The sequence below is a fragment of the Canis lupus genome, chromosome 3, assembly GCF_048164855.1.
Source record: "Canis lupus baileyi chromosome 3, mCanLup2.hap1, whole genome shotgun sequence".
In the NCBI taxonomy this organism is placed as follows: Eukaryota; Metazoa; Chordata; class Mammalia; order Carnivora; family Canidae; genus Canis; species Canis lupus.
Window position 1 is genome coordinate 80,039,966 of NC_132840.1, and position 16,433 is coordinate 80,056,398.

Here is a 16,433-nt window from a genome sequence, read left to right on the forward strand (position 1 = left end):
GAGCCCTCGTGGGTGTCTGAAACCCTTAGCTCAGCTGACGGCCACCTCGGGATGCTTTCACTCCCACAAGCCCGCTGGACCACTGGACATCCGCCCGTACCCTCTAGGACTTGGTATCACACAAACTTTAGTATGCCTGAAAAATCATTGGAAGAGCTTATTAAAATGCATAGTTCTGGGCTCCATGCACAGAAATGCTGAATCAGTAGGTCAAGCTATAGGAAAAGGAATATGAATGTTTAAAAAGCATTCCAGATGAATCTAACGCAGCTGGTCCTTGGACCACATCTGGTTCGTGGTTGTCTTTATTTTTTAGCAAGCGCTGTGGTGTGTGGCCATGTAGGTTCCAGCACCCTCCCTCCAGATGGGGAGTTCGCTGAGAGCAGAGCCAGGCCCTGAATGTTGCAGAGGGTGAGATGGGCTCGGGGGCACTCTGTTCTGTGTATGGGGTTGAGAAGACGCAGCCCTCTAGGAGCAGCCCTGAATGAAGCTCCAGCAGGGATCTTAGTTGTTACGTTTCTGTGGGGAGCCTACACCACTAGAACAGCTGCCCGAGTCAGCACTGAATATTGAGGTTGGACCCTTGCTCACATTCACTTGTGTGAGCACGTACATTCACGTGCATCGGCAAGCACGTCTTACCTGTGCCCTAGCACTCGCTACGGCAGGTGCCAAGATCAGGAACACGTGGAATGGTCCACCCAAGATGAACGGAAAGAGGATTGATTTCTTCCTCACTCCTCCCTGCAACGACAGTGCTTTTATGGTAATGTTGGTAATTATTGCCATTACTATCATTATCGTCGGCATTATTTTTAGCTCCTCGGATGAGCTGAATGCCTCTAATGCCAACACGGAGTCCAGAGCAGTGAGCCCTGATCCAGAGGTACTGCCACGAGGGTCTTCCGCAGCCCTGGTGGGAGGATAAATCACCGTGCCTGTGCCCCCCCCCCCCCCCCGCCCAATGCACAGGCCAGGTACAGAGCCCTGCCTTGGACCCCAAAGAACTCCCAGACCTGGTCACAGTACCTGTCAGAGAGACGAAGCACACCTGTCCTCCTTTCCCTCCTTCCTTCACACTCATTTATTGAACACTCACTAGAGTATGTGGAGCCGCTGGGCTGGACTCCGGGGGATAGAGGGTAAACCTGTAAAAGCAAATGGGTGGGCTTTTCCCTCTCTAGGAACGGACAGATATGCAGACAAGAAACCAACACGGTGTGGTCAGAGGAGGCAATATTTGAGTTTGAGCATAAAGGCTAGTAAGAGAGTCCATTGGAAGAAGAAATGGGCTGGAGTAGGGCCTTCCAGACAGAGCAGAGCCTCCATGTTCCAAGAATGGCCACTGGCCAGAACAATCAGGTTGGGGAGGTGAGGCTGCCTGGGCACCTGGAAATTAAATGGCAGGGTGGGCTCGTGCTTATGTGGGGGGCTGGAGAAGGAAGAGGAGAATCCCATGGCCTCTGAAAATGACCTGATTGTCCAATGGCCTGGGAGCACAGCCATCATGCTCCATGTAGATCATCGCTACCCACAGTATGGCCCAGGGGCTAGCAGCATTGAGTCACTTGGGAGCTGTCTAGAGATGCAGAGCCTTGGGTCCCCCTCACACCACGTGATTTGTATGCACCGTCCTAGGCACCTTTGCAGACTCCTAGGGGACAGGGACCTGTAATGAGCACAGATCATAGTCTAGAAAGACCCCTGACTAGTGGTACAACCACGTTTCTGGAAACCCAGGCTTGAGTCCTAACTCCTTTGTGTACTAATCTCTCTGAGCTCTAGTTTCACCACAGAAGCTAACCAGTAGGCTTAGTAAGATCACTGAGAGCCCATGTAGGCACCTGGCACTGTGTCTAGCACAAAGCAAATGGGTTCTCCAGCCCTTCTTAAGATCCCAGGCTCATTCCCCACCTAGGCCAACCTGCAGGAGAAGTGGGTCACCTCTCCCATGGGAGCAATCCATCATGATGTCACTTGAAATATAAAGGGCCAGATCTTCCTCCAACTAACACTTAGTCCTGCTCACCTTCACCCCTGAGCTTTATCTTCTCCCACTGGGCTGAGCCCCCAACAGCCCTCAGCATTTGCCCAAATCATCTCTGCGGGTGTCTGGCCATGAAGAATGAATCCCAGGTCGGTCACCACCAACTGCCCAGCCAAACACGGTTGCCCAGCATCTCAGGACAGCCAACACCTTTGCCTGGCTGTTCTCTGCAGTCCTTCCTGCCCCAGGGACCCGGGGTTTTCTCCCATAACCACACCTCTCCCATTAGTACCAGCTGCTCTCTCTACAGCCATTGCCGGATGACCGGGGAAGGAGCTCAGCCTCCTGAAGGGTCGGGTAATTTTAATTAGATTTGCCTGCCTTGGGGCAGCCTGGCTGCTCCAAAGCACATCAGGGAGTCGGCATTTTATGTCAATAAATGTAACAAGACTCTCTCCATTCAGATTAGTGCCCAGCACGGACTTTGGGGAGACCCCACCGCAGCCCCTCCCAGAATCACAGATGAAGGAAGGGTGGAGGGGGCCCTTTTCTGACCAGGCCCCCTGCAGGACAGCAGGGGGGACAGTGTGATAAAAGAGAAGGGTGTGCCTGTGAGCCCAGGGAGCCTGCCAGCGCCCCTGAGATTTTATTTGTGTATGAGGACGTGTTAATGAAATGTATTGGTTCCTTCTGATGTGGAGTGTGTGTGTGTGTGTGTGTGTGTGTGTGTGTGTGTGGTGGGGGGAGAAGGGAGGCAGTCTGTCTTTAATTGGATCATACCAGAGCATCATCTGGGCTAATCAGCAAGGCAACCAGGAGCTCCCGCTCAGATTAATGATTTCAGTCTAATCCTAGCAGATCCCATGATTGGATGCACATCGCGGGTAATTGTGTTTGTGGCCCGAGAGCAATGCTGAGAAGGGGGTCCAAGGAGGGGTTGCCCCGTGCAGTGGGGACCACAGGTTTGGACCTAGCTCAGTTCTCTTCTTCCTTAGCCCCCACCTCAACCCTAGGGCTTTTCCCCCAAAAAAGTTCAAACTTAGCTTGGACACCCCTCCGCACCCCATCCCTCCCCATCCCTCCCCATCCCTCCATGCTGCCGGGCAGTGTTGGGGCTGTCCTGGGGACCTGGCCCTTAGGTCAGGTTGCCAGGCCCAGAGATGGGGCCAGGAGGGTGAGGTTAATCCAGCTTTCACTCTCCCTCCTCCCCTCCCGTCTCCTCCGTTCCCCTTTGAAGTGAGTGGGTTCCCATGGAAACCGTGATGTCCTGGGGAGCAGAAGAGTGGCAGGGAGCTAGGCCTGGCCAGGTGCGAGAGGGGGAGGAGGGCGGCTGGGCTGAGAGGCTTGGCTGGAGAGGCTCTGCTGGGGCGTTGGTTCCCCCCCAGCAGGCTGCCAAGCTCCCTGAGAACGGGGAAGGGGCCTGCCCAGCTCAGAAGTTACCAGCTATTAATGGGGAAAGCTGGGCTGCAGGCTTGAGCCGTGAGGAAGGGGGGGGGGAGGGCAGGGGGACAGTGTGCTTGGCTTCTGCGTTTAAAATGCTGGAGAATGGAGCTTTGGGGCGGGGGTGGGGAGGTGGGGGTGGTGGCTGCTGCCCCCTGTGCTTCTCCTCCCTGGCGTGGCTCGAAGTTGAATTGATCAACCTAACAGTGCTTCTGTTTCCCCTACTAGATCAGGAACTCCATGAGGGCAGGGTCTGTGTCTGTTTTATTCATTGGTCCATCTCTGGCACCTTGTACAACACCTTAGAGTCGGCAGCTTGGACGGAGTAGGCACCAAAGCAGTGCTCATTGAATGGATTCATTCAAAAGGCAGTAAACCCCCCCAAAAAAAATATACACTGTTCTAGGCTGGTATGCTGGCCAACGGGCTCTCGGGCGAGGGGAGCGAGAGCCCAGCCCTGATTTGTAGCATGTGCTGATTTGCATGGTGTAAACACTCCCACCACGGCCCATTTCAAGCTACCAAGGTGATACCACTGAACAGAGTTGTGAAGAGGGACCTGGTTGGCTCTTGCCTGCCTGAAGTACACACCCCACACAGGCAGCCACGCTGCAGGTCCACGGTCTCTGATTCAAACAAATCAGTACATCCTTTTTTTTAAAAAAAAATTTATTTATTTATTTATTTATTTATTTATTTATTTATTTATTTATTTATTTATTTAAAGGTTCTATTTATTTGAGAGAGAGAGAGAACAAGCTGGGGGGAGGGGCAGAGGAAGAAGCAGACCCTGTTGAGCAGGGAACCTGACATGGAGCTCCATCCCAGGACCCCAGGATCATGACCTGAGCCGAAGGCAGATACTCAACCACTGAGCCACCCAGGTCCCCCTATGTATGTATGTATGTATGTATGTATTTTTTAGAGAGGGAGAGGGGGCAGGGACTGGGAGAGAGAGAGAATCCCAAGCAGGATCCATGCCCAGCTCGGAGCCCGACATGGGGTTCCATCTCACAACCCTTGAGATCATGATCCGAACTGAAATCAAGAGTCAGATACTTATCCTACTGAGCCCCCCAAGCGCCCCCCTTTGTGTGCAGCCAGGGGGAGGTAAACAGGTCAGTACATCATATAATCAGTTCTTTAGATTGGTTTTATTCATGCCCTTAGCCACGCTCCTACATTTCTCGGTCCTCACTGGCCTGTCGGGTCTACCCCTGGGTTCTAAACATAAAATGTTCTCTCTGAATGAATTAATACTTCCACCAGTGCCTGGCACACAGTAGGCATTTGCAATTATGCCTTTTCACCTTAATGCGGTGAATTTTCTTTCCTGGTTTCAACCAGCGTGGTCTGTTTCTTCCCATCTGCTTGAGCCCAGCCCTGCCTCCACCCCGACTTCCCCACCTTCTCCAAGTAGATTCCAAGCCTTTCCTGGTTTCCCCGTTAAAGAAACTCCTTCCTGGCAGCTCCAGAAACCCTGAGTCAAACCAAGCTTCACCTCCTCTGTAGTTTCCTGCTTTCAGAGTCTTGGCCTTTCCTGTGGCCCTTCCAGGTCTTCGTTCGGGACAGCCTCCTCTCTTCTTCTCAACCACAGACTCAGAGCTTTACCCGTGTGAGACCTTGCCCTGGCCGGCTCACTCTGGAGTCCAGTCCTAACTGGACATTTCTAAAGCCCTGTCTGTGTTCCTTGGTCTCCTCTCACCGGACTGGGACTGGGTCCCTCTAGAAGCCACGCTCACTTGGGGGAAGATCAGAACAGGGCAGTGAAAGTGTTCAGATCGCTTTCTTGAGACCATCCTAGTAGAGGTCACCGAGGCTCCAGGCTTGGCCCTACAACTAGAGGCGTAAGTGCAGCAGAAGGGCCGTGCCGGGCAAGGCAACGAGCTCTAGAAATAGACTTGGTGATCGCTGGCTTTGTCGCCCTGGGCGAGTTAATCTCTCGGAGCCTCTGTTTTCTCAACTGTAAAAAAAGAAAACAGTAACAACTAGACTAACATTAGGGAATACAGGCTAATACCTGACACACAGACCAGTGTTTGCTGCAGGGGGTGGACCGGGGCCGAGGGAGTGAGGACGTTTTAAGCACGAGGGGCCAGCATGCGTCCCCTTGGCCCGCTCAGGATACAACGAAGCAGTCTGGTGCTTTCAGGGAGGTGGCATTCAGGGCTGGGAGCATGGCCTCTGGACCTCGGTCGCCTGGCTCCACCCTTGGCACTAAGCCTTTCTGCCCCCAGTGTCCTCCTCTGTAACATAGGGCTACAAATAATACTACCTCTTCATCAGGGTTGGCAAGAGGAATAAATGAGACAACGCACGTTAGGTGCTTGGTAAGGAATCTTGCATCGGGTGAGAGGGCCGTAGGGGTTAGCTGCTATCAGATGTTTGGGGAAACGGGAGCAGGGATTGGTCAGGGTAGGAGGTAAGTGCCGAGAGGCGAGGCAGCAGACATAGGGCTGGAAAGGCCCCCCAGCTGAGTGGTCTCCACACTGCAATTCAGTTAAACATGCAGGGAGCTCCGCTGTGTGTAAAGCATCATCTTATGTTCCAAGAGGGGTTGTGAAAAAAGACGAATCAGTCCGTGAGTAGGAAAAAGATAGACATAAAGTAGCTATAATATAAACTTGGCACATAGTGCGGAATTGACTGCTAGGCTTCTGACCCACAGTGTGGGAGAGCTGCACTGCTCTTCCCAAGGGAGGCAAAGCCCAAGGGAAATGATGGCCAAGCTGCCTTTCCTGGAGCTGGGCTGGTAAATGGGGTGGGAGGAGCCCCCGGAGTCTGGGGCCTGGACAGAGGGACTGGGTCCTGCCGTGACTGTCCTCCAGCACAGCTGCCTGGCCAGGACCCTGGGAACTGGCACTTTCTAATGAAGTGTCTTTGAGAGAACACTTCCACCTTGTGACCAAAGGGTGTCCTGGCTCCAGTGAGTTGACCCTGGGGCCTAACCCTCTGCCTTCCCTGGCACTGTGCTTGGTCATTCCTGGAATGTGCTGGGTGAGCTGGCCTGAGAAGAATGTGGGAGAAATTCAGCCATTCCAAGCAGAAAAGCCAGGACCAGATGCTCTATGCTAGGGCTTCTAGACGAGATGTTGGGAGCAGATGTTCCAGGCTGCGTTCTGGGCTGGGCTCTGTGGGCTGGGGGCTCCAGCAGACTCCCTGCTCTTGGAAGCAGTTGGATTCACTGGCATCAGAGATAACATTTCAGCTGTTGACTATAGTCAGGGGAGTGATCCTGCTGGAGCCATAATCTGAAAGTAAAACCACGCTCAGTTCTCCCCTGGCACCTGGCAAAGCCTGTTCTCTGCCCCTCCTGCCGGCATCCGAAGGCCCCCCAAGCCCAGCGCAGCCTCTGAACGTGCTGCTGGCAGACACAGAGGTTGCAGCTGCCTGGTCCAGGAAGCAGGTGTGTTCCGAGGCAGTGGGTCCTGCTGCTTCTGCAGCTCACCGGCCCGGCCCAGGCCCAGCTGAGAAGTCCAGGTACCCCGCCAAGACAAGGCACACTGGTAAGAGTTCAGGAGCCTGGAACCCACTGACTTTTATCCTCACAAGGTTATATTCGGATTAAAGGAGATAACCAATGCTAACAGCTGACAGTGCTTGGCATGTAGAAGGCTCGCAGTGAACGGTGGCTGCATTCGTGAGTAGTTACTGTGATTAGTCCTACAGGGGATCTGTCCCCCTCATAAGAGGGAAGACAACCAGCAATTGAGTCTCCTGCTGCTGTGAAGCGTGCAGGATAGAATAGGAGGAGAGCCAGCGGGCTGGGGCTTCTCACCAGGGCTGGACCCGGCCAGTCTTGCCCTTCTCTTAACCCCTCTCTGATTTTCTCAAGCACTAGCCCATTTCATGGTCAAGTGGAAAGAACTTAAGACTAAGACTTCCGTCTAAATTCTGACTCTACCATTGGGCAAATTATGTCACCTCTTTAGATAAGCTGTCCTCCTGCCTCACAAGGTCGACACCAAACGAGAAACCGAAAGATCTGCAAAAATGTCAAAGCCCTCCCCAAACGCACAGAAGCCTTATTATTATGAGAGAAGATTCTTTTTGAAACTCATTTGATAAGACAGAGATTCTCTTGCGCTGCGTTGATCTTGATGCTCGAAGGGTAAACGTGGGGGCTCAGGTCTGTGACCCCCAAGGACGCGCGTGTCTCAAGGGCAGAAGAGCAAAAGGGAGAAGAAGGAAGTGGGTTCAGTGATACACGGGGGAGGGGAAAGAGCACAGAATTCGGAGCGTGGGTACCCAGATTTCAATCTCAACTCAGTCCCTTACTAGCTTGGTATCATTATTTAATGATACACTTCTGGGTTCGTTAATTGGTAAAATGGGAATGAGAAGGATATGGAGTGTTCGGATGCAATAAGCACGTGCAAGAGCCCTTTGTAACTTTGTGTGGGTGTGTGTTTAGTCACTGCCAGTGACCAAGGCAGAAGGGAGAGCGGCCCTCCCCCTGCACCCCCTCCAGGCTGCCTGCACGTGGGGCCCTGGCTAGATCTCTGGTGGCTTGGACAGGAGCTCTGACTGCCCCTCACCAGCTACCCTTGGGAAAGACACTTCCCTTTTCTGCGCCTGAGTCACCTCTCCTTAAAATGAAGGGGCCAGACGTGAGGTCCTCACAGGTCTCTAGCTTTAGGTTGTTTGTATTCGTACCCTTGCAGACTCGCCTTGGCAGTCACTTCATTGAGATCTCACATTTATTATTATTATTTTTAATGTGCCAGGAGGGAGGGGTGTGTAGAGGGGGTGAAGGGATGGGGACAGAGCAGACTGGCCGGCGCTGGGCTCCACCCTTGCCAGGAATGGACCTGTCCACCCACCTGGGGGAGGAGAGCTGGTTGGAGCCCAGGAACCCTAGCAGATGCGATTCCAATTTAGCAACAAGAAGAAGTCCTCTCCAAGGCAACCCAGGCGAACACACCACCCACTAGGCAGGGCTAAAAATACACCCGCATGGCTTCAACGTCACACCTGAGGTAAAAATACATCCAACCAGGAGCTGCTGGCTCCTTCTCCCCCACCCCACTCTGCTCTCTCCATCTGGTGCCTTCGAGGGGAGGGGAAATGGAGGGCCGGGCGAGCTCTTCCTTCACACTCACCCCCTCCCTCCAGGACCCTGCCAGCCCCCACCCCACACACAAGCCAGCAGAGCCCAAGGAACACAGGTCCTTTTGTAGCCATTGTAGCTAGAAGCTGCCAGATGGCAGCGTCTGATCTGAGTCTTGCTGAAGGGATGGATTCTGAGCCCGAAAGAACTTCAGGATTGCGTCTTAGAACCTCCCTTCCCATAGTTCGTTTGTTCCCATTGGTTGATTCACCACACATTTGTCGATCCTCTGTTGTGTGCCAGGCACTGTGTTTGACCCTTGGAAATTCAAAAAGAGATAAGATGAGCTCGTGGACCAGAGCAGCTCACCACATAGTGAGGAAGACAGATCTGTGCACAAACAACTATAGTTAGTAGAATTTAATGAGTGTCATAAGGGAAATAAAAATAAATTCTTACTGGCAGTGCTTTTTTGGTTAAAAAAAAAAAGAGGTTCTGAGTTCTGATAAATTGTACATCGCCTCTCCTCCTCCTCTTTCTGTGCCTCTATTTGAATTGGCACGTGGGCTTGTTTTCCCTGCCAAATGAGTCAGTGGATATGGGAATAGAAATTTATTGGAGCCGATGGTGTCAATGTTGCTCTGAATAAAGAAGGTGCCCACACACCTTTCCAGGGAAATGGAACAAGCATTAATTGATAGCTTACTAAGTGTCAGACACTCTACGTGTCTCTTCATTGAAACCTTACAGTAACCTGCGTGGTAGGTGATATGAGCCCTGTTTTGTAGAAGAGGAAACTGAGCCTCAGAGAAATTCAGTAACTTGCCCCCGAGTCACACAGCTGTCTCACCTTAAAGTCTATGCTTATTTCAGACCACCGAGCTTCTCACCTTAAATTATGAGCGAGGTCAAGATAGAAACCCCAAAGTGCTTCCTATGATGCTTCAGAGGCGGCAATGGTTTTCTTGCTGGAGAGACCCACTAGGAAGCCTTGGTGGAATGGGTAGCATCTTGACATGGATTCTGAAGATTATTACAGGTGACAGGTAGAGATGCAGGAACACAGTTCAGGAGCGGCAGGAGCAAAGGTGGGCGCGAGAAGTCCAGATTGCCTCCGTTGGTGAAGGCGGTCAGTGAAAAGACGAGGGGCCAGGGACCACCCACTGTCTGGCCAAGACCACATTCTCTTTCGACTCTTAAGAAAAAAGTACTGAAGAGAAGTCTGAGGCCATACCCAAAGCACCTGAAGTGTGAACTTATTAGTTCATTGGCATCCAGGAGACGATAGTTGTGAGAATTAATACTTGTAATGGACCATCAGGCCCTGAATAGATGCCCAGGAAAAAGACGGGCCCGTCCCAGAAAGTGGCTCTAGGGTATTGTCTGTGAATCTCGATCCCAGTGACCTCTGACCTGAAGCGCTAGAAATAAAGGATCAAAATGCCAGCCCGTGGGTACAGTAGTTTCCCAAGTGGTGGGCCTTTGGCAAGTGGAGACCTGCACTGTGTGTGTGAGTGGAGACTAGGTGGGTAGCTGCAGAGCCAGCCTGATCACTGCCTTTCCCACCTTCCCCCACCTCGCTGGCCACCAGACTAATAATGTCCTCTGGCCCCGACCAGGCCTCTTGTCCCACCAGCTCATCACTGAAAATCTCCACCCAGAAATTTTGCTCTCCTACCAACCATTCCACACCCTGAGCAGTCCATCCCCCATCCCAGCTAGGAAGGGCCGGGGAGGCTCTGGCCCCTGTGCCCTTTGGAAGAAGCAGCCAGGGCTTGGGGACGGGGTGAGGGTTGACGCACAGCCTCTGCCCATCTTCCCCCTAGCCCGAGGAGTCTGGGCTGAGGCGAGGTACAGGACAGGCCTAGGGGCTCCAGGGGCAGTGCCAGGGAGAAGAGGGAGACAGCCAGGCAGGCTGCCACACACTTGGCTGGACCCATAATTGAGGTCCGCAGTCCCGGCCAAGGTCACAAGGGAAGGGATGGCTGAGAGGCTCAGAAGTGACGGAGTGGCATGACTGTGAATCACAAGGTTTATCACCCAGAAAGAGAACTCGACACGAATGTGCCCCACTGCGTATGACCATCCTGCCCCCCCCGCTTCCCCGGAGTCTCTGGCGCTCTGCTCTGCTACGTATCTCTTCTCCGTCTGCCTCTTATGTTTGTCACATCTGAGCTTCCCTGAAGCTCTCTATTTTTTGTATTCTTTCTAACTTTTTTCCTGCCTCTGCTTCTGTATTTCCAGTCCTCTAAGCGGAAAGAAATATGGAAAAAAATGTTTTTTCCCAAAAGCCCAGGTTGTCCAAGGAGGAAGGAAGAGATACAGAAAAGGGTCCCACTGTCTTTTCTTGAGTCCTTCAAACAAAAGGAAACATGCTTCAGCCTTATAGGGGAACTTGAAGTTGGGTCCGAGCATATGAATTACCAAGGAAGTGGTGGTCTCCATCCCTGGAGGCCTTTGAATGTTGGAGAAGCCAATCGGGCCAACCCATGTTGAGAGTACCTGTCCTGAGGCAGGGAGGAGTACGGTGGGCAGGTGGTGTTGAGGCTCGCCTGCCCAAGGAGGCTCTGGGAAGCCTCGCCGGAGAGGGCAGGATTGCTTCGGGGCTGGACTGGGGGCTGCTCCCGGCCGCCAGAGGGAGGGTGGCCTTGGCCACTGCCAAGGGCTTCAGCCCACATCCTGCCCTGTCCCCAGTCTGCTCCCTGGAGGGCGGGGCAGCCCCAAACTGGGCATTCCAGGGCAGCACATGGGTGATGTAAAAAAACAGACGAAGGCAGAAATGTCAGAAGTAATTAAACCAAACGACGGCTTAAACCCCTGTAGAAATCAGTACATCCGGCTTAATCACCTTCCTAAGCCAGCACAAGACTGCGGTTCTACGGAGAGCAGTTCTTTATGTCTCTGGATCGTTAGCGGAAACTGCGTATCTCGCGCTTGATTTTGGTTCAGTTGCTCCTGAGGAGAGGTGATGAGGGTGGGGGATGGGGGTAGGGCCCCCGAAAAGAGAAAAGAAATAATAAAATGTGATTTGAGATCATCTCTTCTTCCCCTCTGCTTGAGCCCCGGCGCCTCCCCTGCTCCTGGCTCTGTCCGCTCTCACGGCTCCCACCCGCCCCCTCCCAGCACCCAGGCAGAGGCACAATGCTGAATGTGCTAAATTAGGCCATTAGAGAAATTCATTTCTCTTTATTAGTCTGTGTCAAATCCTTTTTATTAGTGGCTGGAAACGACCTCTCTTCTGCAGTAAAATGTCATGCCAGTTCACTCCTTTTATTTGTTCTGCACTGACGAGGCTCAAACTCTCACTGAATTAGTGCAGTGAGATTTATTTCCTCCAAATTTTGAACGGCTTAAGAGAGATTGGGGTGGAGGGGGCGGTCAGGTGGGAGGCGACAGGGGGAGAAGAGTGGAGAAAGATCTGGGAGGGAGAAGGTAAGCTCTTATGGAGGTCAAATGTCCTCCACTCTTTGGAAATAAAGTCTAATGGTCATCTTTCATATCTTGTTCATCATAGTCTGGGCACCGGGGACGGAGCTTCCACATTCCTGCTTCTAGCCTCTGAAGGGTATTGACCCACAGTGGGACAGATCTGGACGGCAGGAAGAGGAACTCCTTAAAACCCATCTTAGCTGGCCAAACCGAAGCTCAGAGAAGGCCAGGAATAAAGAACCAGACCCCACGCCTAACTGGAAATGCTTCTTGCCATCCCTCACCTGGTTCAGGCGGGACCATTCACATCCCAGGAGGCTAAGACACCCAGCTCCCGTGGTCCCTGACCTACTCACCCCCAGCTTACCCCAGCCTGCAGCATGGAGGAGGCTTCCGGCCTCATCTCCAGCCTTCTGGGGTGATGTTGGAGGGTAGCTTAGAAATATAGGTCAACCCATAGGCCGGGTGGCTGGGCCAGAGGCTGGGGACTGGGCTGGGGACAGCCTTAGAGGAGCCCGCAGCATGACTGCAGCCATGGAACCCAGCTGAGTCATTAAGAAACAGCCTATTTCTCAGTGTGTGTGTGTGTGTGTGTGTGTGTGTGTGTGTGTGTGTGTAGAGTGTCTCAATGGTCCCCGTGCTTGAAGTAGCAGGTAGCCATCTAGGTTTATCGAGGGATCCAGGCAGATAGAGCATGGGAGCCACAGACAGCTCACTGACCCTGGCGAACACTTGCAGGAAAGCCGTGGGCAAGCTCCGGTGCCGTCTGAGCCCCAGGCCTCGGGGACCCAGGGATCAGAGTGGCCAGAAGCAGGAGCCTGGGGAGGGTGTCCATGAGAAGAGAGGTGTGGGAGCTGATAGTGTGGCTCAGGTGGGGGTGGGGGCTGGAGACAGGTGTCCATGCGGGCGTCCATGGGGTCTGCTCTGTGCTCCAGGGGTCCCTGGTTAAATTGGAGTGGGGGGGGAGGCAGCGATAGAAAATGTTTCCTTATTCTGAGAGATAGCAGAAGCCATAGAAAATACCCCAGATATGCCCTACACACACACACACACACACACACACACACATGCATGCACACATGTTCCGGGGAGATCTGACACCTGGAAGTGAGAAGTTTATAAAAAGGGCCCCTGCTGTCACTCTGCATAGGGAGTGTACGTTGCTCCCCAGTGTGTGTGACAATGCCCCCGTCCTACCTCAGCCCCCACCTCTGGTCTAACACCTGCTTCTCTTCAGCCTCCTCTCCTTCCATTCCCGTCCTGCGTGCCTCACTCCACACACTCATCTGGATTTTGTTCTAGAAACGTGCCAACCTCATTTCTACCTTAAATACTTTGTTTTTTGTTTTTTTTCCTTGTTTGGAATGGCCCCTCCCTCAGATCTTTGCATGACTGCCTCCTCATCACTGGAAGCTTAACTTAAATGTCACCTCCTCAGAGAGGCCCTCCCTGACTACTGTCTGCCCTGCAGGGGTAAGTACAGTGGCAAAAAAGACTACTCTCCCTGCCTACCTAAACTCTAACGCTGGGAGACTCCATCACTCACAGATCCCTCTTCCCCACCCCACATGCCATTCAGGCTGTGTACACAGAACACACAAACCCCTCACACATACTGCTTGCAAATAACACATAACGCATGCGCACACGCACTGCATACAACACGGGGCATATGCACACCTTACAGCACACCAAATCTGCATCCCGCTTTCATACCCACATGTGCACGCATACTGCAAAAATGCGTTGTGTGTGCACACACAATAGCAACGCACAGGCCAGGACACCTGGACAACACTCACACCCGCTCTCATTGGCAGCCAACATTCAACCCAGGTGCACATGTGTGCACACGCATGCACACACATAGACCATCCCCTCCCCATGCAGCCGCTGCCCACCCTCCCTGCAACCAGCGAGGGAGGAACCTGCGGTGACCGGCGGCGGCTGCGGGGCTCGGGCGGGGGCCGCACCCCCACCACCTGGCACGATGCTGCGGATTATTAGTTCCTGGTAATTTAGTGCCCTTGTACAGAGTCGATTTGTGCCTTTCATTCCTAATTGATCTAGTGGCTGTTTAAATGGCAGCAGGCATCTGTTGAGAGTACGAAGGTTCATAAGGCGCAATAATTCATAACACCGTCTGGAATTTGCCTTTCATGTCCCTCAGCTAAACCACTGCAGGGCTCTGCTTAAATTACAGCCACTGAGGCTTTCTTTGGTATTCCACTCAGGGCCAGGAGAATCTTGCATTAAACTGGGATCAGGTTAGATTAGACTATAATATGCTGCGGTATTAGTGGCTGCAAATGAAGACTTACACTGGAGTTTAACCCCTTCACCTGGTTTTCTCTTTGTCTTCAGCCGGACGGGTAAGGGACCCCTGGTTTGCCCTGCCAGCTTCCTCTGGGAGCCCAGGAGATGGGCTAGCTCTTGGGGGCTGCCCACGCGCCGCCTCAGACATCCAGCCTCTTTCCTCTCCAGACTGTAACCTCGGCTGCAGCCTGGGTGGGGGGCAGCTGTGTGTGCAACAGCTCCCAAGACAAGGGTCAGGAGGTGGTGTCCAGGGGAAGGCTGCCCCGCCAAGTGGCTCAACTGAAGCAGGCATGTCCCTCTCCTCATCCGCCAGTGCCCCTGAGCCCGAGCAGAATGCCCAGTCGGTAGAGGTGTAGGTGTGGATGGCATTGAGAGCCTTCTGTCTTATTGCCCAGAATTACCAGAATCCCAGCACGGGGCAGGCCATTAGTGGTTCCCCCATCTGTACACCAACACTGTAGGCTGGATAGTCAGTCTTTCTCTTGCTGTGTTCGTAGCATGTTGGGAGGAAGAAAGCCTGGTCTGTTTGTCTCTGCAAGACGTACTGTGTTCCCCAGTATGGTAGCCACTAGCCACCCTGGCTACCTATGTAAAATTAGTTAAGTAAATTTAAAAGTCAGGGGTCCCTGGGTGGCTCAGTCAGTTGGGCATCTGCCTTTGGCTCGGGTCGTGATCCCAAGGTCCTGGGACCGAGCCCTGCATGGGGCTCCCTGCTCAATGGAGAGCCTGCTTCTCCCTCTCCCTCTGTCCCACCCTCCCCCCACTTGTGTTCTTGCAAGCTCTGCGCTCTCTCTGTCTCTCTCTCTCTAAAATAAATAAATAAATAAATAAATAAATAAATAAATAAATAATCTTTTAAAATTCAGAGTTGCAGGGTCCACCGTCATATTTCCAGTGTTTGTTGGCCTCCCTGGGTTGGTGGCTACCATATTGGGCAGAGGAAATTGTAGAACATTTCGATCATGGCTGAAAGTTCTATCAGACAGTGCTGGCTAGAATGTGCTCTTGGCAGAGACCTGGGAGCCAGGCCCAACGCATGTACTTCCTCCTCTCCCAGCAAGCAGGGCTTCATCAAGCAGAAAAAAGCTGGATTGTGTGCTCCCAAGGGGCTGAGGGGAGACCAGAGAGGGATGTGGGCAGACGCTCTTCTGGAATCGCAGTGGAAGGGAGTGAGGCTGCAGGGTCCAGCGTCAGCAAGCTGTGCAAACACCTGCACACATGCTGGATGCTGAGACCTAATTGTTCACACATGCTGCGGGGAAATAAGAATGATGTGCCCTTGTATGTGCAAATAGGCGCACACACATGTAATATGCAGTAAACATTTATTGGGATCCACGTACCTCTTCCAGACTCTGGACACACAGTGATGAAGGAGGTAGGCTCAGCTCCTGCCCTCATCTCGCTCAGAGTCTAGTGAGGAAGGCTGATACTAAAACAAACAATTCAGGGAGCCATCAGCCGCGGTTAGGGGCGGGGGAGTGAAGGAAGCCTCCCCGAGGTGGTGATGTCTAAGCGAGGACCCCGAGAGCCAGTCAGGGACTGAAGTAGGCACTTCAGCTTATGTAATCACAGAACAACACCCACACACTCACACATGCTCACACTCACACTGTCTTCACTTGCTCATTCATCATCAGCCACCAATATTTAGGAAGTGCCTGCTGTGAGTGTGCAGGGCAGGGTATGTCCTAAGGATACAATGATCATTAAAACAGGGCCAATCTTGGGAGAGAACAGGGATGCAGATAATCATTGAGTCACGGTTGTGCTAAGTGTGCAATGAGAGGAAGGTGCAGGGAGATTGTATACATGTAACTGGGGTGTGTGACCCAGCCAGGGGACTCAGGAGAGGTGGCGACACCAGCCCACCGTGTATGGATGAGCATTCGAGCTCACACAGTCCCCCTGTGCACACTTGCAGACACACAGGTGTGCACATCTGCTGCCCTCAGCTGGCTCTACTAACCACTACTGCTCATGTGCAGGACTTTTCTGGATACTTCCTACACTTCCTTCTCGGGTTGACCTTGAGCGGGAAATGGACACTGATTTCCGTGAAGGGTGATACCCCTCATCTCTCACCAAATATCCGCGCAGCTTATCTGACTAAAGAGAAGGGTTAGGCACCCACTGGGGAGGAATAGAGTCCTCGAAGGCCCCAGGAGCTGGGAGACCAGGGAATGAGGTGCTGCCCTCCAGGCTGGCATG

At 52.9% G+C, this 16,433-nt stretch overlaps 1 protein-coding gene across 20 annotated transcripts in view; it reads left to right on the forward strand.

Moving 5' to 3' along the window:
- The window catches only part of PKNOX2 (PBX/knotted 1 homeobox 2), a 309,127-nt gene that overhangs the window by 247,441 nt on the left and 45,253 nt on the right, over positions 1–16,433 (forward strand). The gene's annotated exons all lie outside the window — the stretch shown is intronic.